At 45.0% G+C, this 25154-nt stretch overlaps 1 pseudogene; it reads left to right on the forward strand.

Annotated features, from left to right (window-relative positions):
* Nucleotides 1–198: 198 nt before the first annotated feature.
* On the forward strand, nt 199–24077 carry LOC146050702 (polymerase delta-interacting protein 3 pseudogene; annotated as a pseudogene).
* Nucleotides 24078–25154: the final 1077 nt, after the last annotated feature.

The raw sequence follows: 25154 nt of genomic DNA on the forward strand, positions 1-25154 counted from the left end.
TACGTCAACAATACTAGTATTGTGCACCAGCAGAATTTATAATAATTATTTTTCTTATTAGGTACTGCTTGGCCGTGGCACTCAGTGGCAGACGTCAGTGCACAAGCAGCATGGAATTCTTTTTTACAGTCCCACACAGCACAAGTATTATTTTTATTTTTATCAAATAAGATATAGCAGCTGTGTGGTTGGAGGAATATGGCCGACGTGTCGCTGGATGAACTGATCAGGAAACGGGGAATGTCCGTGGGCACCGGGATGTACCGCAGGGTCAGTAACAGGGGAGGTATAGGAAACGTGAGATCCAGACTCCAACCATCTGTGAACAATCGTCCACTTGCCACCAGTTTTCAGAGAACATTTGATGCTCGTCAGAAAATTGGTGTGACTGATGCACGCCAAAAACTAGGGATAAAAGATGCCCGTGAAAAGTTGGTGGCCAAAGATGCTCGCTTCCGCATAAGGGGTAAAGTGCAGGACGCCCGTGAAATGCTGAATTCGAGAAAGCAACAGATCATGGCAGGAGACAAGCCTATCAAAGTGATGGACGCTCGTGAAAAGATTACTTTAAGAGGAGTGCTCCAACAGTAGCTGCTAAATCACCTATGGCACAAGGTTCATCGGCAATAAACCTCACAAAAACCATCCAGATTCCACAACACAAGACCATTTCAGGTCTGAATAACTCTGTCAAGGGAATGCGAATAAATGTGGTCAACCACCAGCCTGTTAAACAGGTCTCATCTCAGGATGATGACTATGATGATGATGATGAGATGGAACTTGCTCCCATCCCTTCCAAACAGATGAAATTCACAGCTGCAAATACTTTACAGAAAAGACCAGGAACATTGGGCAACCAATTTTCACTTGGCCAAACATTACCTTTCACTAAAGTTGTACAGAATGATACGTACACTGCTCCCAGTGCTACACCACCTGCCCCAACAGTACCTTTACTACGGACTAAAACGCTGACCAATATGTCACGTACTCTTGTTACAAAGGAGGCCCTACCAGCCATACCACCTCCAACAGAGTCTGTTTTCAGCCCCCTAGAAGGAACGAAAATGACGGTAAATAATTGCAAAATATTGCGCTCAAGGTCAAGCTCAAGTTTAAGCCCCAGCAGCAGCACCAACACACCCTCTCCCAACCCACTACTTGACTGGAGTGAAGATGGCGGGCGCGTCAGCCGCTTATAAAGCCTCACGAAATCCTGCGCCAGGAGATGACGTTCTAATCACGCAGACGGACCCGAGTCAGGTGGGAATCTCCGAGCGCTGCTCGGAATCGGGCTCGGAATGATGACGTCCGTGGGGGCTCGGATCTCTGAAATCCGAGCCCGCACATCTCTAGCAGTAACTGATGGACCCGGCTGTGCAGATAAGGAGGATGCTGACAGCGATGATGTCAAATGGAAAGCCAGCGAACTGTTGCTCCATGCAGCACTGGAAAACTTTGCTGCCCGTGGTGATGCCATAGGGCATGCGTAACTATCACTAGCATTGGTTGCAGCAGTGGCAGTAACTGATGGACCCGGCTGTGCAGATAAGAGGATTAAAAAAGGAGGATAAAAAAAATTTAGCCTCCCAAAAAGAAGTGTAATTGCAGCCGCCCAAAAAGAAGTGTAATTGCAGCCTTCCTGCCCCAGCCCTGACTCCCCAGGTCAGGGAGATCACATTCTCACCTATGAAGATGGTGATGGTGACACAAATCCAAAAGAGGACAGAGAACAATCTCTTGCACACGAGACCACTGTGCTGGATACAAGACAGACCAGAGTCCACCTAAAGGTGTCGGATAGTACAGCATCCCGAAAAGTTTCAAGGCTCCAAAAAAAAAGACTGCAGTGGCAGACTCCCAAATTAATGCAGGGTGAGAGCTGCAGCCAGCAGTGGGCGATTGGTGCAGCAATCAAGTGGAATGCAAACAGTTGTATGCATTTAAAAGACAAGTCCCTCATACGAATGACTCTCAGCAGTGGGCACCAGACCAGACAGGTAGATGAGGCAGTACTAGTTGTGTGTGTATCTGTTTTGGTCAGTTTCATATTTAACAAGACCCCTATCTGGCTTGATTCTGGTTATGATTGATTGATTGATTATTAATTAATTTTATGATGTGATTGATTCATGGTCGAAACCCCGTTTAACAACCTGGCTGATCCTGACCCTGATGTGCAGTTGGTCTCTGTGCTGAAAGATCCATATTTAAAAAAATGTGTGGCAGCCCACTACAGGATACCCCCTGTGCCCCTGTGCCCCAAAGAAGTTTAATTGCAGCCGCCCCCAAAGAAGTTTAAATGCAGCCTCCCCCAAAAAAGTTTAGCCGCCCAAAAAGATGTGTAACTAATTGTACCCAACTGGTCATCAAAAAGAAACCAATCTTTATTGTGAAAACAAGGTATCAAGTGGCAAAGAAAAGGAAGCCAGTGATGAGAATTTTGTGAGCTGTGAAAGTATTATCAAGGAAACATAACTTTACTTAAGTTTTGAGGAAAGGCTTTATCGGACCATTTCATGAATAAAGAACAGTTGATGAAGAAATTAAAGAAGTATTCATCGTTCTTGTCATTAAATAAAAAGGAGAGAGATGCGAAGGTCAAATCATTACAAAGGTTATCTGATGAGGAAAAAGCAGTTCTCTCTAAAAGGCTATGCACATATGACAAATAGTACAAAATGTTTGCAAATCAATAAAAAATTGAAAAGGGGGGCCAGAAGGTTTGTACAGCTTTATCTCCTAAAAAATTTCCAACAACTTGTTCCGAAGCAACTGTGTCTGTTAGTAGGTCAGCCTGTACAACTAACGGCAAAGAAAGTGACTATCTTCAAAACAAAAGGATATTTGCCGCTTCAGAAACTGATCATGCTCAAGGTGAAGGCAGTCAGTGTACACCTCAGAATGCTAACCAAATACACAAAGTCCATGCAAAGATAAAGGATATTGTAAAAGAAAATTGCACTGACAAGTCTTCAACTTACTAAAACCAAGCTATGTATAAAACTGCAGTAACTGGAAAACTAAAAAAAACTTTAGCCGCCCACAAAGAACTTTAATTGCAACCGCCCAGGCTTGATTATGATTATGATTGATTGATTATGATAGATTGATTGATTATGATTGATTGATTATGATTGATTGATTATTAATTATGATGTGCCTGATCCTGACCCTGATGTGCATTAAAAATGACTCTCAGCAGTGGGCACCAGACCAGACAGGTAAAAAAAGTTTAGCCGCCCAAAAAAAGAAGTGTAATTGAGCCTTCCTGCCCCAGCCCTGAGTCCCCCAGGTCAGGGAGATCACATTCTCACCCATGAAGGTGCAGCAATGAGGTGGAATGCAAACAGCTATATGCATTTGAAAGACAATACCCTCATTAAAAATGACTGTCAGCAGTGGGCACCAGACCAGACAGGTAAAAAAAAGTGTAGCCGGCCAAAAATAAGTGTAATTGAGCCTTCCGGCAACAGCCCTGACTCCTCCAGGTCAGGGAGATCACATTCTCACCCATGAAGGTGCAGCAATCAAGTGGAATGCAAACAGTTGTATGCATTGAAAAGACAAGTCCCACATATGAATGACTCTCAGCAGTAGGAATAATGAATGGTGATGCAAGATGGAATTGTCCTTGGGCCCTCCCACCCACCCTTATGTTGCGAAAATAGGACATGCACACTTTAACAAACCAAACATTTCAGCGACAGGGCCTACAAAACTGTGGCTGAAATGATTGGTTTGTTTGGGCCCCCACAAAAAATAAACCAATTCATAATATCTCCCTGTATAAACTGGCTCTACAGTAACAAGATGTCATCGTCACTCATCATCATCATCATCATCATCCTCCTCCTCCTCTGATTCCTCGCCCCCTTCAGTGTGTACTTCCTCATTCTCAGAGATTATCAATTCGTCCCCGCTGGACTCCACAATCACAGGTCCAGTTATAATCTCTGGAGGCAATTCCTGCTCTTCATTGAATAAGTGATAATTCATTTTTATAAACATCATTTTCTCAACATTTTTCGGGAGCAACCTCTGAGCTCACTGACCAGGTTCCCCGCTGCACTGAATACTCTTTCGGAGTACACACTGGAGGGGGGACAACTCAGGTAAAATAGAGCCAGTTTGTACAGGGGTTTCCAAACTGCCTTTTTTTCCTGCCAGTACAGGTAAGGACTGTCTGACATGTCTACTTGGATGCTGTCACCAAAGTAATCATCCACCATTTTTTCAATGTTGACAGCATCCAATGCACCGACAGTAGACATGTCAGCAATCGTTGGCAGGTCCTTGAGTCCGGACCAGATGTCCAAACTCCCTCCTGCCTGCCCTGCATCCCCGCCAGCGGGTTGTGTGGGAAATCGCAGCTGTTTCCTCACAGGCACAGGTGTGGGAGAAAATGAAGGAGAAGCTGGGGCCGTGTCACGGTCCCCTTCAGATGACAATCTCCTGACCAGCAGGTCTTTGCACCTTTGTAGACTTGTGTCCGCCGGAAACAGAGACACAACATACGCTTTAAACCGAGGATCGAGCACTGTGGCCAAAATGTATTCCTCTGACTTTAACAGACTGACCACCCTCGTATCCTGGCAAAGCGTATGGAGGGCTTCATCCACAATAGCGACATGCTTTGCGGAATCGCTCCGCTTTAGCTCCTCCCTCACTTTCTCCAGCTGCTTTTGTAACAGCCTGATCAGGGGAATCACCTGACTAATGCAGGCAGTGTCGGAACTGACTTCACGTGTGGCTACTTCAAACGGCTGGAGAACCTTGCACAACACGGAAATCAGCCTCCACTGCGCTTGAGTCAGGTGCAGCCCCGCTCCTCTGCCTATGTCGTAGGTGGCTGTGTAGGCTTGAATGGCCTTTTGCTGCTCCTCCATCCTCTGCAGCATATAGAGGGTGGAGTTCCAGCGCGTCACCACCTCTTGTTTCAGCTGATGGCAGGGCAGGTTGTGGAGTTTTTGCTCCCGCTCCAGCCTTCGGCAGGCTGTGGCAGAATGCCGAAAGTGTCCGCAAATTTTGCGTGCCACCGCAAGCATCTCCTGCACACGCCTGTCATTTTTTATGAAATGCTGCACCACCAAATTTATTGTGTGGGCAAAACATGGCACGTGCTGGAAATTGCCCATGTTTAATGCCCGCACAATGTTACTGGCGTTGTCCGACACCACAAATCCCCAGGAGAGTCTAAGGGGGGTAAGCCACAAGGAGATGATTTCCCTCAGTTTCTCTAAGAGGTTGTCGGCGTTGTGCCTCTTCTTGAAACCGGTGATACAGAGCATAGCCTGCCTAAGAAGGAGCTGGCATGCAGGAGATGCTGCTGCTGCTGCTGCTGCGGAAGGTGATGCATCTACCCAGTGGGCTGTCACAGTCATATAGTCCTTAGTTTGCCCTGATCCACTTGTCCACATGTCTGTAGTTAAGTGTACAGTGGGTACAGCCGCATTTTTCAGGGCACTGAGGACACTTTTTCTGACCTCCCTGTACATCGCGGGTATCGCCTGCCTAGTGAAGTGGAATCTAGACGGGATTTGGTACCGGGGACACAATACCTGCATCAACCGTTTAAATCCCACTCCATTGATGGCGGACACCGGACGCACGTCTAACACCAACATAGCTGTCAAGGCCGCAGTTATCCGCTTTGCCATAGGATGACTGCTGTCGTATTTCATCCTCATGGAAAATGACTGTTGGACGGTCAATTGCTTAGTGAAAGACGTAGCGGTCTTACGACTTCCCCTCTGGGATGATGACTGACTTCCCCTCTGGGATGATGACTGACTTCCAGGAGCAGCAGCGGCAGTAGTAGTAGTAGTAGGCGTAGTGCTGCAGGATCCTCCGGAGGAATCTATGGAGTCATTCATGCAGGTGAGATGGACTGCAGGACTCCCCCCTATCCGGATCGAGGAGGAATTTGTCGAGGAGGGAGTTGGTGGTATGCTTTTCAGGCATTTGGCTCCAAAAGGAGGACCAAGTGATTTAGGTGTCGCTGGACTGCTAGCCGCACTTTCTGGACTAAACACTGAACCATGACGCGTCTTTAGGTGACGTTGAAGGGAGGTTGTCCCTAGGTGGGCAAGATCCTTACCCCTGCTTATTGGAGTTTTACATAAGCTACAAATGGCAATACTTTTGTTGTCCGGATGCGGATAAAAAAAATTCCAGACCGCAGAGGTGGATTTATTGGTCCTTTGTCCAGGCATGACGATGGACTTTTTCATCCCATGGACAACAACTTTTTCCCCCAAAGGTGCCTCATTCCCCCCTGGTGCGTCATTTAAGCAAACCAAGTCTCCATCCTCCTCGACAACTTCCTCCTCAGTGCCAGCTACATCAATATCCTCCTCCTGGTGTACAACATCACCTTCACTGATAAAATCTGGAACTAGACTGTGGGTGATCCTTCCAGCATATGCAGAGGGCGTACTGCAAATGGTGGAAGGAGCCACCTCTTCACGTACAGTGATGGGAAGGTCCGGCATCACAACCACCGCCACCCTCGAACTCTCCGTGGGGATTTGGGATATGTCTTTAGAAGGATGAGTTTTTTCCAGATTTATTTTCTGAATTTTTTTTTTCTGAAATTTTTTCAGACTTTTTTGAGTCGGTGTCAGCCTAACTCTCTTTGATTTCCTATTGGGCGGGGAGAGCGGAGGAGGAGGACTTTCCTCGTCATCTGAAGCTGCACCACTAGTCATGAAGTTAGGCCATGGCCTTAGCCGTTCCTTGCCACTCCGTGTCGTAAATGGCATATTGCCAAGTTTAAGTTTCTCTTCCAACGATTTACATTTCATATTTTTATTCCTTTTACGGAAGTTTGGTTTCAATTGTACATGCCCTCTGCTTTCACACTGGGCATCGGCCGTGGCAGACGACGTTGTTGGCATTTCATCGTCTATGTCATGACTAGTGGCAGCAGCTTCAGAACTATGAGGAAGTGCATCTTCATCTTTCCTTTGTTTGTTAACCTCCATATTTTGGATCTCCATTATTATTGTGGAGTTATGTCACAGAACAGAACCACTGGAGTGCAATTATATATATGTCAGTGAGTATGCACCAGCAGGCAGTTATACAGATACAGCAGTATTAGGCAGTGAGCCACACACCAGACAGGTACGGCAGTATTAGGCAGAGAGCCCCAGACCAGACAGGTAGATAATGATATACGGCAGTATTTAGGCAGTGTGCCCCAGACCAGAGGGTAGATACGGCAGTATTGGGCAGTGAGCCACACACCAGACAGGTACGGCAGTATTAGGCAGAGAGCCCCAGACCAGACAGGTAGATAATGATATACGGCAGTATTTAGGCAGTGAGCCCCAGACCAGAGGGTAGATACGGCAGTATTGGGCAGTGAGCCACACACCACACAGGTACGGCAGTATTAGGCAGAGAGCCCCAGACCAGACAGGTAGATAATGATATACGGCAGTATTTAGGCAGTGAGCCCCAGACCAGAGGGTAGATACGGCAGTATTGGGCAGTGAGCCACACACCACACAGGTACGGCAGTATTAGGCAGAGAGCCCCAGACCAGACAGGTAGATAATGATATACGGCAGTATTTAGGCAGTGAGCCCCAGACCAGAGGGTAGATACGGCAGTATTGGGCAGTGAGCCACACACCACACAGGTACGGCAGTATTAGGCAGAGAGCCCCAGACCAGACAGGTAGATAATGTTATACGGCATTATTTAGGCAGTGATCCGCAGACCAGAGGGTAGATACGGCAGTATTGGGCAGTGAGCCACACACCAGACAGGTACGGCAGTATTAGGCAGAGAGCCCCAGACCAGACAGGTAGATAATGATATACGGCAGTATTTAGGCAGTGAGCCCCAGACCAGAGGGTAGATACGGCAGTATTGGGCAGTGAGCCACACACCAGACAGGTACGGCAGTATTAGGCAGAGAGCCCCAGACCAGACAGGTAGATAATGATATACGGCAGTATTTAGGCAGTGAGCCCCAGACCAGAGGGTAGATACGGCAGTATTGGGCAGTGAGCCACACACCAGACAGGTACGGCAGTATTAGGCAGAGAGCCCCAGACCAGACAGGTAGATAATGATATACGGCAGTATTTAGGCAGTGAGCCCCAGACCAGAGGGTAGATACGGCAGTATTGGGCAGTGAGCCACACACCAGACAGGTACGGCAGTATTAGGCAGAGAGCCCCAGACCAGACAGGTAGATAATGATATACGGCAGTATTTAGGCAGTGAGCCCCAGACCAGAGGGTAGATACGGCAGTATTGGGCAGTGAGCCACACACCAGACAGGTACGGCAGTATTAGGCAGAGAGCCCCAGACCAGACAGGTAGATAATGATATACGGCAGTATTTAGGCAGTGAGCCCCAGACCAGAGGGTAGATACGGCAGTATTGGGCAGTGAGCCACACACCACACAGGTACGGCAGTATTAGGCAGAGAGCCCCAGACCAGACAGGTAGATAATGATATACGGCAGTATTTAGGCAGTGAGCCCCAGACCAGAGGGTAGATACGGCAGTATTGGGCAGTGAGCCACACACCACACAGGTACGGCAGTATTAGGCAGAGAGCCCCAGACCAGACAGGTAGATAATGGTATACGGCAGTATTTAGGCAGTGAGCCCCAGACCAGAGGGTAGATACGGCAGTATTGGGCAGTGAGCCACACACCAGACAGGTACGGCAGTATTAGGCAGAGAGCCCCAGACCAGACAGGTAGATAATGATATACGGCAGTATTTAGGCAGTGAGCCCCAGACCAGAGGGTAGATACGGCAGTATTGGGCAGTGAGCCACACACCACACAGGTACGGCAGTATTAGGCAGAGAGCCCCAGACCAGACAGGTAGATAATGATATACGGCAGTATTTAGGCAGTGAGCCCCAGACCAGAGGGTAGATACGGCAGTATTGGGCAGTGAGCCACACACCACACAGGTACGGCAGTATTAGGCAGAGAGCCCCAGACCAGACAGGTAGATAATGATATACGGCAGTATTTAGGCAGTGAGCCCCAGACCAGAGGGTAGATACGGCAGTATTGGGCAGTGAGCCACACACCACACAGGTACGGCAGTATTAGGCAGAGAGCCCCAGACCAGACAGGTAGATAATGATATACGGCAGTATTTAGGCAGTGAGCCCCAGACCAGAGGGTAGATACGGCAGTATTGGGCAGTGAGCCACACACCACACAGGTACGGCAGTATTAGGCAAAGAGCCCCAGGCCAGAGGGTAGATACGGCAGTATTGGGCAGTGAGCCACACACCACACAGGTACGGCAGTATTAGGCAGAGAGCCCCAGACCAGACGGTACATACGGCAGTATAGCCAGTGAGCCCCAGACCACAAAGGTAGAGATATACGGCAGTATTTAATTATTTATTAGAAAGGCAGTATTTAATTATTTATTAGCCAGTGAGCCCCAGACCAGACGGTACATACGGCAGTATAGCCAGTGAGCCCCAGACCACAAAGGTAGAGATATACGGCAGTATTTAATTATTTATTAGCCAGTGAGCCCCAGACCAGACGGTACATACGGCAGTATAGCCAGTGAGCCCCAGACCACAAAGGTAGAGATATACGGCAGTATTTAATTATTTATTAGGCAGGCAGTATTTAATTATTTATTTTAGCCAGTGAGCCCCAGACCACAGACCGCCAGACTGGCAGATTCAGTGCAGGCAGCAGTGCAGCACCAGTGGACTATATATATTTATATTTAATATAATTAATAATTATATATATAATAAATGGCACAGCACAGCACCAGATGTATGCCCCAGCACAGAGGAGACAGTAGTACTACAGGCAGGTACACAGTTAGACTGTTCTTCTAAGCAGAGGAGAAAATAGTATAGTACACAGCAGCACTGAGGGAGACAGCCCTAACAAATAAAATAATTAATTACAGCACAGGTCACCAGAGGTAGACCGCACAGAGGAGACAGTAGTACTGTACAGTACACAGTTAGACTGTTGTCCTAAGCTGAGAACAGAGTACACAGCAGCACTGAGGGAGACAGCCCCAGCAAATAAAATAATCAATTACAGGCAGCACAGCACACCAGAGGTAGACCGCACAGAGGAGACAGTAGTACTACAAGTACACAGTTAGACTACTACACAGCAGCACTGAGAGACAGCACCAGCGATTGCAAAAGCTCAAGGTCAAGCTCAAGTTTAAGCCCCAGCAGCAGCACCAACACACCCTCTCCCAACCCACTACTTGACTGGAGTGAAGATGGCGGGGTGCGGCAGCTGCTTATAAAGCCTCGCGAAATCCGACGCCGGGAGATGACTTTCTAATCACGCGGACGGACCGAGTCAGGCGGGAATCTCCGAGCGCTGCTCGGAATCGGGCTCGGAATGATGACGTCCGTGGGGGCTCGGATCTCTGAAATCCGAGCCCGCACATCTCTACTTGTGACAGAATCAAAACACCATATTTTGCCAGAAGGGAGGAACAATTACACTGTATGTGAAGGGAGGTCTCTGGAAGCACTGCAACTGAGTTGCAGAGTGAGGGTTGGGTTATATATATATATATATATATATATATACTGTATATACTCACATGCAGTATATACTTTACCCCTAAGTGAATGCATTGGATTAAGAATGATTGCAAGCAAAAACAGTAGCATTCGTGCCAGACAGAGTTAACACAAATGTGTATATTTACACAGCACAATAGTTTAGATGAAAGCATAGAGGCTTGACAGTGGTAGCACATGGCTTTATTTGTACAAACTATAATTATTTAACGAAGTGTCAAATACACCAGAGAATACAGTGTCTTATGTTATTAATAAATGTGAAAGTCGAATTTCAATAAAAAATATAATTAAATACAAATAGAAATTCAAAATACAAACACAAAGTAAATGAAACTAGTTAAAATAAAACAAAAATGAAATTAAGATAAATAAAATAACATCTGTTCATTTCCTCTTTAAAAATGATATGTAAAGTAGATCTCTACTGCAGTAGTCCAAATGGAAAGGTCAGATGTCTTTGACCCTACATGACGTAGCTGCCAACCTAGTGATTTCAGTACTATCAGCCATAGAGCAATCATAATCATTTCACATTACATACCTCCCAACATCTGCGTGCAGCCCCGCGGGACAGTTCGCGTGCCGTAGGCCGAATTTTTGGGGGTGTGGCCTCATAGAAAGTGGCCTATACTCGCAATACTGCCACATGACCACGCAAGACCACGCCCTGTTTTTGGCGCTGTGAGAGCTGCTCACAGAGCTGCTGAGCATGCCCTCACAGTGCCGAACACTATGCCCCCAGCCCCTCCAGCTGCAGGAATAGACGCTTTGCACATGCGCACAGCATCTATTTACATATGCCGGCCCCAAAAGCAGTAGCGCACGCAGGGGGGGTTTCTGAGTACCCAGAAACCCCCCCAGGAGTCTAAGGGCCCTCACCTGAAAGCTGAGGGTCCCCTCTTTCCAGGGGTACAAGAATTGTAAAAATCGGCCCTTGGGAACTGGAGATATCTGACTTCAAAGCAGTGGTCCCCATCCAAGCCTGTTAGTTGTTATTCCCAGTCAGATATTTCAGGTTCTGTCTGACTAAGATTTTTGCTGAAGGTATATTCCAAAAGCTGGGACTCTCCCCCTTTGGATTGATGTCGGTGTGGCCGTGCTAGGAAACAAGTACCGAATTTTGCAATTTGGTACTACACTCTGTGAAATCAGTTAACCAGTACCCTTTTGAGCATAAGTATTGTTCATTATTTACATATTGTCACCTTGAGCGCTGATTTCTCAAATTCACAATCTTTCTTTCTACATTGTCCTTTTGTCAGTAGTTACAGGTGTTTTTCTACTGTGTGAATTTGTATCTAGCTGCACGAGGTACTTTATTGCGCACCGTTTGGTTGATACTTTCTTGTATTTTCAATCCATTTGGCATTATGTGAATTTTGGCTCAATCTGTGTGTTTTTATGTTAATTTTGGCTCAATCCATGTGGCATTTTATGAATTTGGCTCAATCCGTGTGGCATTATGTGAATTTTGGCTCATTCCATTTGGCTTCATGTGTAAGGGCAGTAGCGCACGCAGGGGGGGTTTCTGAGTACCCAGAAACCCCCCCAGGAGTCTAAGGGCCCTCACATGAAAGCTGAGGATCCCCTCTTTCCAGGGGTACAAGAATTGTAAAAATCGGCCCTTGGGAACTGGAGATATCTGACTTCAAAGCAGTGGTCCCCATCCAAGCCTGTTAGTTGTTATTCCCAGTCAGATATTTCAGGTTCTGTCTGACTAAGATTTTTGCTGAAGGTATATTCCAAAAGCTGGGACTCTCCCCCTTTGATGGACACTAATACCTTGTCTCTACTGTTCCCAGAACCAGAGATATCAGCCTTCCAGCAGCTGGTTACTGCTCCATCTCCACACATCTGGTATGTAGTTGTATATGCTCGTTGGTAGATTGCTCTGCCTCCTGAACTCTGATCCCCTAGTCCCCAATACCATTTGGTAGGTGGGATTCTCTAGTTTTTAATTCCATTAAAATCTAATAAATCTATTTCCGGGAACTGGAGATATCTGCAGTCAAGCAAGCTGTCCTCCCACCAGAAAATTATGAATAATAGGCCCCTCCAATATACACCCCTCCTCTGCGTATTAAACATCCTCTACCACCCTGGAAGTTATGTATCAGGGCCCCTTTATTCAGCCCAATGCCCCCATCTCCCACCATCTGTGCAGTAAAGGGGTAATTAGCGGAAATTACTGATCCAGGCCCTACATGCTGAGCGGTTGATATAATACCCCCTACCACCTGGGGGACATCAAAGCTTCCCCCACCCCTACCACTGGGGGATCGGTAGGTGCCCCAATACATCGCTATGCCCAGGGGTCTACACTGCTGTTGACGCCCCTGTATGTATATATATATATCCTCCACTCCATATCCTGTTTGTCATCTGAGATTTTGTTTTTAATGTTCATATGAATGAAATATGCTGTTTGTATTATTTACAGTGTTTATACATCTGGCCGACTAACTGTCCGTCAAGCCCCTGATGAAGTCAATTCGTTGACGAAACGCGTTGGGCCTATTTCATCACCTGTACCAATAACAGATATACTGTACTTTTAAAGCTTGAAGTCTTTGTAAAGACTATTTATTAAATGTCTAATTTTAATTGTTGAGTTTTCTTTAGCGCACTCTAAACCACCCTTTGTATATATATATATATATATTTTTTTTTATTATTATTATTATTATTATTATTTATATACATTTGGTCTATCTATAATACTTTAACTGACCCGGCATATACTGGGTCACCTAAGTGTCCATCTCCGTGCTTTGCTCCGCCCCTCTGGAAACCCCCTTCTGAAAATCCTCCGTTTGCCACTGAAAAGGGATGCGGGAACGTCCCAAAATACCAGGACGTTCCCGTGATAAGTAGGACAGTTGGGAGGTATGATATTATTGCACCAGCCTTCCAACAGTGCATCAATATATAAGGGTACTTATGTAATATCTGGGCTCCCGTTTTTCTTATGAGACCGCGTCCCCTCGCCACGCTTTAGGCACGGTGGCTCGCTGCGCTCGCCACACCATATAAAATCGACTCCATGCGTAGTTGGATAGTAGGGGTATGAAAAAATGGGGTGCATCTAACATGGGAGCCCAGATAATACATAAGTACCTATATATGTGCTTGTGAATGCTGGGCTTAGTCTATATTCATTGCGCTGCTACCAACCATATTATTTAACAGCTGCAGCAACAACTAAAAGTTAATGGGCCAGTGCACTAAGCTTTAAAAGTGATAAAGTGGGGAGTGGTGAACCACCAACCAATCAGCTCCTGTTTGACATTTTTCAAACAGTCTGTGACATGGCAGGAGCTGATTGGCTGGCTGTTTATACCTCTCCATTTTATCACTTTTGAAGCTTAGTGCATCTGGCCAAATATCCTTTGTTCCTTCAAGAGCTGGCATGGTTGCTGTTTACAATTATATATATGAATCATGCCCTAACTGAGGGTTAGATGTTGCTGACCTATGGCACCTGAATTTGGCTTTCCTGGTGCCTTGAGAGCCACCGTGGTAAATTTACAAATACGGGAGTTCTGTTGAAGATGGGATGTTGCATATAGCAACCAATCAGATGCGCTCTATCATCTACTAGAAGGTGCTAAATTAACAAGGAAGTATTGGTTGTCATGGGCAACACCCCATCTTTATCATTCCTGTGCAGCACTAATTGGGCCTGATTCAGACCTGTTTGTAGACTGCGTCCCTCCAAATCCTGCCGCTAGCATGTTTTCCTTAACACATCCCCACGCATGCGGCTGCCCGGACAAAAAAGAATTCAATGGTAACTGACATCAAATGATTTTCTCTCCGTTCACGGATAAAAGTAAAGTCTATACCTACTTTTATTCTGGACGGAGATCGCTGAAAAGCGGCGGTACTGACGTCAGTCTGCTGGCATTCTCAAGGATCGTCCAACATATTTATGAAGACGACCATAAAACACTGGGTGTTCTCCTGCTATGGCTCCCTGCCCGCCCACAGACCTCCCTGTCCGGAGTGAATGGTTCGATGAAACTCGCTGAAGCTGTTTGCACCCGGGGTATGCGCATGTGCGCACAACACACCGTCGGCACTTTTTGAGCTGGTCACATTATAATACATTTATTTATGCAATACCCAAACAAAATTATACATATTCATAAAATACTACTTTACATCATGTTTAGGGCAAAGGGAACTACAGAAAACAGGCAGAACGGTGTGGGGTAAAAGTAATAGGAACGGGTTTGCTGTATTTTTAAAGCATCAATCATTTATAAGGAAATAGCAACCTATAGTAGTTGTCCCTAGATTGCCTCCATATAAAAATACTGGCGTTCTAAAACAAAATCCCAGACCTCCTTGGACTGCAGTATATTTACCTGTGTGTGTGTGTGTGTGTGTGTGTGTGTGTGTGTGTGTGTGTATGTTGGTGGGAGGGGAGAGTATTAGCAAGTGAGCCAAAAGAAAATGTGTGTTTATTTATTTCTAAACACCATAAAGAACATTTTTTTGGGTACTTGCTGTGGCATCAATCCACATTTCCAACAAAGGGTTAATAATAGTTTGAATGAACAGTGTAAAATGTGTGGGTTATGTGGATAGCCAAACATGGCATGCTACTTTGAAATCTAAACAATCTACAGCATTAATTGCTGTCTGTGTGAATGGATAGAACTCCTGCTTGCCACTGATATGGCCACTGGCTAAAACCAGAGGTGGAACTATCATTGGTGCAGCCGGTGCAGTGCATTGGGGCCTCTGAGGAATAAGGGGCCCACTGCTGCCCCTGTTGCCCTATTCCTGTCACCCACTTTTTTTGCGCATCGGATCATAGCCAGAAATCATACGTGCTGCACATATGATCTCAGATTGCCCCCCCCCCCCCCCCCTCCCTGCAACAGGAAGTGGGGATCGCAGCGATACTTCACATGTAGAAGGACCACATGCGATGTATCGAATGCGATCCTGTCGCCTAGGAAAGTGCATGGAAGATCCAGGGGATTAGATGCCAATACACTGCTCCGAGAAGTCAGAGCAGCTTATCACTTGGGGAAATGAACAATCTGCAATCTACAATAAATATATATTCTTGAATCCAGACCATAGAAAATATTGTAATGCCATCACCTTAGAATTGTAATTAAGTCTCTAGATGAGAGGTACTAAAGTTCTTTTTGTAGTGACATAGATTATGGGGGAAATTTACTAAGAAGGCCGATCACGGCTGATCCCCAGTATTAACAGGGATTTTCCTCACTATACTTCTCGTGAGCAATGTCCCCACTATTCTTCTCATAAGCATGGTCCTTACTATTCTCCTCAAGCATCAGCCCCACTATTCTTCCCATGAGCATGTTACTCAATATTCTTCTGAGTATGTTCCTACTATACTCTTCATGAGCATGGGAACCACTATTTTTCTCATGAGCTTGGTCCCCACTGTTCTTCTCTTGATTCACAGTTCTTCTCATGAGTATGGTCCCCACTATTCTTCTCATGAGTATGGGACTCACTATTCTTCTCATGACTCACTATTCTTCTTATGAGTGTGGTCCTCACTCGTCTTCTCTTCACTCACAGTTTTTCTCATGAGTATGGTCCTCACTGTTCTTCTCATGCCCAGCCCCCAGCCTCTATGGGCTGCTTTTGCAGCAGCCCACAGAGGCATATTCAGGGTCCAGCACATGTGCAGTATCGTCCTCGTACTGCACATGCGCAGAAACCGGTTTATATAGGCTGCCGCTTGGCAACGCATATAGAGGCATCCCGGAGGGAAGGAACACCTCCCAATGGGACTGCTGTAGTGACTGGCAGGTTAGACTTCCAATAGGAAGTCACTGCCAGTCACAGTGAAGCTAGAGCAGTCTCACAGGCGGATTTTGCCTGGAGGGGCTACAGTCCTGCAGCCCATAGGTAAAAACTGTCACTGTGCAATCTCCTTCTGGATATGGACAGGTTAAATCAAAAGATATATTTAAAAAAGTTACGCACCTTCAGCTTAGAAGTTTAATTTGCAACATGAGGATACTGAATCTATTATGTTAGAGCAATAGCAAGGCTTTTTTCTAGTAATTTCTTTATTCTAGAAATATTACTTGTGATTAGGAACACACGCCACATAAAGCAGCAATACTAACAACAATAATAACAGAGTACACTAGATATAAGTTTAATAAACCATGCAATAATTCTTCGGTTGGAAGAAGCAAAGTAAGGTGAAGTAAAATATTGGACTGACAGTTTAACACAATAATTAATTTAAAAGCTATAATACCTGCAGTGAAGTTGAATCCTCAAGGAATTTAATTTTAAAATTTTACTGCAGCAGATTGAAGGGTATATTCTTTCAATCTGATTGCACTAAACTGCAAGGCTGAGCAGCCTTTAGTATTGCCTGAGATTTAATAGAGTTGTCTTTGAGTAGCCTTGCACAAGTTAGCAAGAATATAAAAAGAATCTTTACCTTGCTACTTGATTGAAAGCTACGTGTAATTGCATTATGATTAGAGGCAGCATTTTATGGCTCAATGTTAAAACGTTTTCTCTGAGTCACTTTTGGCTTTTGCTTGGGAGGAATGTTACTGCCTCCGTTTCACAGTTCAATAGGTCTGGAGTTAAAAGGTAAAATGGAAAAAGTTTGTTTTCATACTTTTTTCAAGGTTTGTATTTTAGTGTGACACATTTTTTTGTTAATTGCAGTTTAATCATCTAAGCGGAAATTGTGACAGTGCCCTCTGGCCCTTTTTCTATGTTTGTACAGTAAGGATGACTCTACCAGAGTTGGGGCTGGATTTACTAGACACATAAAGCATAGCTGTTAACGGGATTTTATTAAAGAGGGCATGTCAGCAATGGGGCAGAGGTTATTTAATTAACAAGTTACAGTACTACCTGAATGCAACAAGTTACAGTACTACCTGAATGCAATTCTAACTGACAATAGGTCATATCCATTCTGAATATACTGTATATGTCTATATTTCCTCTGCCATCTGACCATCCACACACCAACTACAGGTTCTCTAGTCTGCCCAGTAGAGGGTGCAACATTATGACTTTGCTGATTGCATGCGTTATGCTCTTCATACTGCTTAATTAATTAACTATCCTCTAAAGCTATTTTGCAATCATGGATACAGATTGCCACACAAACCGTTGAAATGTTTAAAGAAAAATAATTTTTCAGTTTTCATATGGATTGGCTTGAGGCATCTCTCCAAAAAGAAGCTCAAAAAAATCTTTATAACCTGGAGTGCTATAGAGGTTCTACTTGTCTCTACTAAGGGAACAATGTTTAATGGTTTTTGAAAGACTTATGGTATGAAATACATATGTTCCCTAACCCTAAAGGTGTGTCACGATCCGAGCTGTCAGACAGACTTTCTTACCGGCTAAGTGCCTCCGCAGGTTCAGCTTGCGGTCCAGACGTCATCTCTGCCGGCCTCCTGTCTCCCAGTGACAGTCCCCAGTGCACGGCAATCCACCTGTCCGCCGCAATTGCTCCCAGTATCCAGCATGGTGTGCACAAACACACTTTCCCGCCATAGCAGACATGGGGGCTGCCATGTTCTTTCCAGTCACATGTCTGTGCTGTCCAATCCTGTTGGTTCTGATCTCCCTGTCATACTTCCTCGGCCAATCCTGGCCACCCAGTGGGGATAAGTATGCTGGGAGCTCTCAGAACCATTGCTAGTGCTTCAGTTGTCTCCAGTGTATGGTTAGCTGTCCTTGTCTCCGTGCAAGTGTATTTCTCTGCTGGTGTTGTTTTCCATGCTGCAGTGTGTTCCAGGTTGTTCCATCTCCTGTGAAGTCCAGGTTATTCCACCGCCTGTGATCCTGCCTCTCAGCCCAGCGACCAAGCCTAGCTCCGGGACTCTGGTCCTTCCGATGCTCCAGCATCATCCACCATCGATGTTTCATCGCTAGTCCGATATTCCGGATCTCCTGCTTCCGTCCTTCATTCCGGACCCACAGTCATCTCCCGTCCGTCATTCCGGACCCACAGTCATCTTCCATATCCGATACCTGAATCCGATGTTACCACATCATCATCGATAGTCCGATATTCCGGATCTCCAAGCCAAGCTTCCGTCTGTCATTCCGGACCCACAGTCAAGCTCAAGTCTTCCATCCGTCACTCCGGACCCACAGTCTCCACATCCGATGTTCCACCATCGATCCCACATATCATCACATCTGTAAAGTATTGCAATCTGCATAAACTGTCATTTCTCCTGCATACTTTACTGTCTGTTAATATTACAACCATCTGCAAATAAACTCTGGTTGTATTTTACCTCTGACTGCTTATTGGCTCTGGGTGCACTGTCGCGCACTCCATGCGCAAGGGTCCTCTCCAACCTTCCCGGTTCAGGTACCGGTCCAGGTCCCCACCAGAGGTCTCAGTCTCGTCGACTAAGCCCCCTGGTGTGACAAGGTGACATTTAATAGGATGCGATTTTTAGTCACTTTCCAAAATCGCACCTTATCGCACTTTTCAAAATCAAATTTTTTCCCCGGAATATGCATATTTAATGGGATGCTAAATCCGGGCAAAAAGGTGCAATAAAGTTTGATAATGTGTGATTTTTAGTCATGAAAATGTGCGATTTTTAGTCATGAAAATGTGCAAATTTTTTTAAGTTTAAAAAATGGGGAAAAAATTACGTGGGTGAGCCGGCTTCCTCCGGCGCTGCTAACAGCGCTATAGAGGCTGCTAGCGACCTTAGCTCGATGCCTCTATAGCGCTGGGACAGCTGTTAGCAGCGCCAGAGGAAACTGGCTCATCCCGCTGTCAGTGCGGGATGAGCTAGCTGTGGAGGAGGTCCACCCTGGTTCGGTAAGTATATTGGTGTAAAATTGAGGTGTGTGTTTGTGTGTGTAATAAAGTTGTACTATTCTGTGTGTGTGTTTTATTTTAACATTCTTTTTTACAGGTGGACTACAAGTCCCAGCGGGCCCATTAATGCCCCGCATGCTGGGACGTATGGTTCGCCAATGCCCAGCATGCGGGGGAGGCCTGCTGGCACTTGTAGTTCGCCTGTATAAAGCAATGTTATGTATGAATGATTTAACACTATCAGACGTGCAATGGCCAGGAACGTCGGTGACAGCCCCGGGCTTCATTGGGGGGTCCCCACTCCCCCAGGTACCCCTCCCAAGGCTGACCAGCCACGGTGCTCATGGTACGGCCGGGGGACCTTATGTAAAAAGTGTGGCATGACTGTTGGGCTGTTGGAGCCAGGTGCTGGTTTCAAAATACGGGGGACCCCCAGATTTTTTGGCCCCCGTATATTTGGAAACAGGACCGGTCCAAGAGTCTGGGTCTGGTTTCAGAAATACAGGGGACCCCTATGCTTTTTGGCCCCCGTTTTTTTGGAACCAGGTCTGGCTCAATGAGCTCGGTGCTGGTTATGCACAGGAGGGGGGACCTTTTTTTTTTATTAACTTTTACACATTTTTTAAGACAGGACCATGCACAAATTCACCTGTCAGAACCTGGTGTGTGTGGCGATTTTTAGTAACATTTTCCCATTTTCGCATCTCATTAAATATGCGATTTGTATACCTTATAATGGGAAAACATCTGTATGTGAGTTCCGGCATAACAAAATATTGCACCTTCACAATGTGCGAATTCGTGGCAAAATGCGCGTTTTTCTCATTTAATATGCGATTTTGGAAAACCATGCGGTGTCGCAAAAAAAACTGTTTTCGCATCTCATTAAATATCACCCTTTGAGTGCCAACGTTTCTCTGTAAGATCCTCAAAAAAAATGTTAAAAATGCCAGTGCTGCTCACAATTAATTGACAGTTGTATTTGTATTTATTTATACTAAAAGAAAAGTTGCTGTGAGCGATGCTGCCATTTTTAGAAGATATTTTGAGGATCTCTCACAGCAATGTTGGAAATCAAAGGGTTAATGACCTGCTGATATCTTTTTGAAATTGTATGTTATTGAATCTGATTTAAGCAATTCACTTATTGAAATCTATATCAATACAATGGTAATACGATAGGAGTTCTATTGAAGATGGGATGTTGCCCATAGCAACCATTCATATTCTACTAAAAGATAAAAGATAGAATCTGATTGGATGCTCTGGCAAACATCCCATCTTAGTTCTATTAGTACATTTGCCCCTATAACTCTGTTTCAAATGTTCATAGTCAATTTTAAAGACTGTTGGTTCATTATGATGTCACATGTTAAAGCATTAATAAAATATGTTTTTTTTTAATAATCTAATCATGGTCCTTTTTCACACAATCTTTTAAATCTTCAAAGACTTATAATGGGGAAACTTGGAGAAAAATAAATTACTAATAAATCAGCTCCTGGCAGTTTCAAACACCACCTGTAAAATGTCAGAAGCTGATTTGTTGGTAACAGGGGCAGAATGGCCCTGCCAAAATAACAGGCCATTTCCCATTGGTCCGACATCCCCAACGCACCTCCTACACCTTTGCAGCCAGCCCTGCAAGCTGACTTACTGCTGCCACAATTGGCGCACAGCTCCGATCGAGCAGTGTTCAGGAAGTGCTTCAGGGTCATCCGGACCCCCCCCCCCCCCCCCCCAAACACACAAACACACATACAGTATAGCCTTTAACCCAAACCATACCCTCCACAGCCTAAACCACTAACCATAGACCCCCGCCCCCACAGACACACAGCCTAACCATATCCTCCCACATCCTATAACCCTAAATATACACACCCACACAGCCTATAACCTTAACCACACACACCCACACACCTTATAACACTAACAACACACACACACCCACACACCTTATAACCCTAACCACACAAACACACCCCCTATAACCCTAACCACACACACACACACGCACCCTATAACCCTAACCACACACACACACGCACCCTATAACCCTAACCACACACACCCACACACCTTATAACACTAACCACACACACACACACCCTATAACCCTAACCACACACACACCCACACACCTTATAACACTATCCACACACCCACGCACCCTATAACCCTAACCACACACATGCACCCGCATTGGCAGTCCAGCTCCCCTCAAACAAGTTTCCTTCCTGTATTGTAAATCTGCAAATTCACATGGAGCATCCCAGAAAGTGTAGGCATTCCCCTAGGATTCCAGCACCAGCATCCTAATTGATGTTGGGACTATGGCGCATCTCCAGGGAAGGGCTGTGTAGCAGCATTAACATAAAGGCCCAGATGTATCAAGCTTAAAAAAGTGATAAAATGGAGAGTGACAAACAGCCAGCCAATCAGCTCCTACCTGTCATGTTACAGGCCGGGTTTGAAAAAGGACAGGTAGGAGCTGATTGGCTGGTTGTTTATCACTCTCCTCTTTATCACCTTTTGAAGCTTGATACATATGGCCCACAGTCAGTTGCCTCTGACTCAAAATCAGGCCCTATGAGAAGGGAGTATCATGCCCTCTCCCTATACAGATCCTGCCCCCCATTAGGGCTGCTTCCAGGAATTTCCCGGGTATTCCATCCCAATCCGCCCCTGGTTGGTACTATGGCGACAGTGACACAAATCAGTTTATTTTTTGGTAACTGAACTTTTCCCTCCCTGCAGCCTGTGACCGAATCACATTGCTGCTCTCCAAGTTCTTGGTTCCTGCCCTCCCTGTGCCGTGATTGGGCTGACAGATATCTTCCATTATGGATAAGTGCAGGTCTCTGCTGTTGCTGTGCCTGGCACTGCTGGGGGTGGTGTCGGGAGGTAGGTCTATTACACAGTGGCATGCACATGATGTGTACAGATGTCTACATAGTGTATGTCACTCAGCAGCATAGCATGCTATACCGTTCAGTGTACTACACACTGTCACTCTCTACCCTGTATCCTGCTCACCGTACTGCTATACTGCTCTGCCAACTGCACCCCCTACTTCCACTCTGCCTGTACCTTGATGCCATTCTGCCCTATTCCATGCTTCCTTTGCTGCCACTCTGCAGTTTACCTTTTGCCATGGGGCCCACTATGGTCTAGTTATGCCTATATTAGTTGCCACTCAATGCTCCCTGTCAGTCACTGTGTGAAAAAATAATTACTGCAACCACCATTGCAAGACTATAGCAGTACACGCGCAGTGTGACATTTACGTATGTGCAGCAGCAATAATTCTCTGTATCACTGACAGCAATATTGCTTCACTGAGTCACACCTAAATGCCCAAATTGTAACCTGCAAGTTGAGTGAAGTAGCAAGACTAAAGTTCCTTTGAGATTTAAAAAAATTTTTTATTGTAAAATCAACCTGTTTTCACATGATGCTTTAAATCACCAAAATCATGCTAGTAACTCTCTAACGATACTGTTTTATACCTGTATCTGTGATGTCCAATATGCTGTTAAATATTGAGCTTTGTATATTTAGAATGTTGAGATATTCTCTGTGTAATAAAACTGAAAAGTGCTTGTAATTAGGTCAGGCTTCTGAAAGGTCTTTCCTCTTAAAAACACAAATTCACATGAATACCCAAAAGCAATATTAAAAACATACATTTAATGAGATTCTTGGACCTTGAGAGGATACTTTATTTTGGATTTGTTTGTAGAAAATAATTAATTCTGGGACCATTTATTGGGTTTCATAGCACTGAGTTTCTTTCCTTCACCAATACTGCCACCTTCAGGAATTATACTACATTACCGTACTTTTTTCAATAATGATCTGACATAAGGCCTAATTCAGCATCAGTTGCAATTTTGCTAAAAAGCAAACTGCAACTTGTGTCTCTCGCATGCTGGGGGCCACCTTTCCCTGATGCAATTACAATGTAATTGCAATTCCCTCGCAGAAAAGCGATGGAATAGGGTATCCCCCAGCCTGTGCAGCCTGGTGAGCGGCCGCCATTTCCCAGCATGCAGCATCACAGAGCCGCTGTTAAAGACTACAATAAAATTGGTCCTAACACCTGCATTGTCTGAAACGCGCCCTCCTAAAACGATTTTGCCATCCAATCTCTGGATGCACAGAAATTGTTCTGAGTTTCAGCACAATTTGCAGCGCATACATTTAGTATACATTCCTGCATTACTAAAAACGGTCCTGGAGAGATGGTGGATAAAGCAAAGATGGGTCCTAGAAAATCCCCCGGGCATCCTTAAAAATGCTGGCCAGAACCACAGAGGGGACACAAATTTGTGCTCTGCCCCCACCCCCCTTTAAGACAGTTAAATATGCTCTCATGTACCCCGCCAGGCCTCACTGATACTTCTTCACTTTTGAGAGCGATTATTAGTAAAATAAAATAAGGACAAAATCAAGCAAAATATATTTAACAAATAAATGAAAACTTTTTTTTCAAGTACAATGTAAATATTATTTTTGCTCTGCATTATAAAATAGGAAATTCTAAAATAAGGTTGGTCCAGAATTCTTACAAACTTGTATAAAAGGAACAAGATGGTGGAAGCTTCGTGACTCACGAAGAATCATCCATCAGCACTCAGGAGAGGAAAAACCCCCATGTGGAGTAAACCTCTGGGCCTCTAGGCTTTAAGAGACTAAGCAGAGTTTACATAAACCAACTACCCACCCCTTAATCTAGCCATAGGCAAACGCAGAGGGGGTTTTTGGATGCCCGGAAACCCCCTCCTCTTGGCAAGTGCCTAAAATTATGACAACAGTAGCACTGGTATATAATATGATCAATAGAGCTGCCACCACATCATGTAATGTAAGGGACAGAGGCCCTTATTCTGGTTCATTCGCAAAGGCAAATTCCTTCTCAAATGGACAAAACCATGTGCACTGCAGGTAGGGGGGGCAGATGTAACATGTGCAGAGATAATTAGATTTGGGTGGGGTTTTACTTTAAAGTGAGACCTATATTGCAGTATAAAAATAAAGTAGCCAGTATTTTCTCTGCACAGAAACAAATAACCCACCCAAATCTAACTCTCTTTGCACATGTTACATCGGCCCCCCTGCAATGCACATGGTGTTGTCCATTTGAGAAGGAATTTGCCTTTGCAAATGAACCAGAATAAGGGCCAGAGTGGAGCTGCTGCACATGCCTAGTATACCAGATACTTCTACCATATTTACTGTATGTGTAAATCTGAGCCCTCAAACATCGCACTGTACCAGAGAGTAGCTGCCAGGAGGAAGAGACAGGAGCCTTACCATGAAGTGGGAGATTGTGAGCTTAGAAAGTGCAGTACCAGTTCTATTATGTTTGTGTATTTATTTATTTATTATATGTTTAACCTTTTCCTGACCACTTATATTATTTCACACAAGCATAATTTTAGCTAGCTAACCCCCGAGAATGGTGAGCTAAAAGTCTAGAAAAGTCACCCATTTGGAAGCGCACATGAGGCTTCCTCGTGTCCATTAGTTTGGTCAGATTTAGCAGCTTTGCGTGCCTAAACCCAACCTTATTGGGCTTGATAAGTGCAATAAATATCATAATATGATTATTGACCCACAATCTCTCGTCACTTTAGATGGGAAATCTGGTGCAATATTACATTTGAATCTGGCCCTAAGTATTCTATATATCTCTATGGTATATTAATAAGAGAACATCTTATATTTTAAAGGTTAACGCT

The sequence above is a fragment of the Crinia signifera genome, chromosome 1 (genome assembly GCF_055691185.1).
Source record: "Crinia signifera chromosome 1, ASM5569118v1, whole genome shotgun sequence".
NCBI classification, from domain to species: Eukaryota; Metazoa; Chordata; class Amphibia; order Anura; family Myobatrachidae; genus Crinia; species Crinia signifera.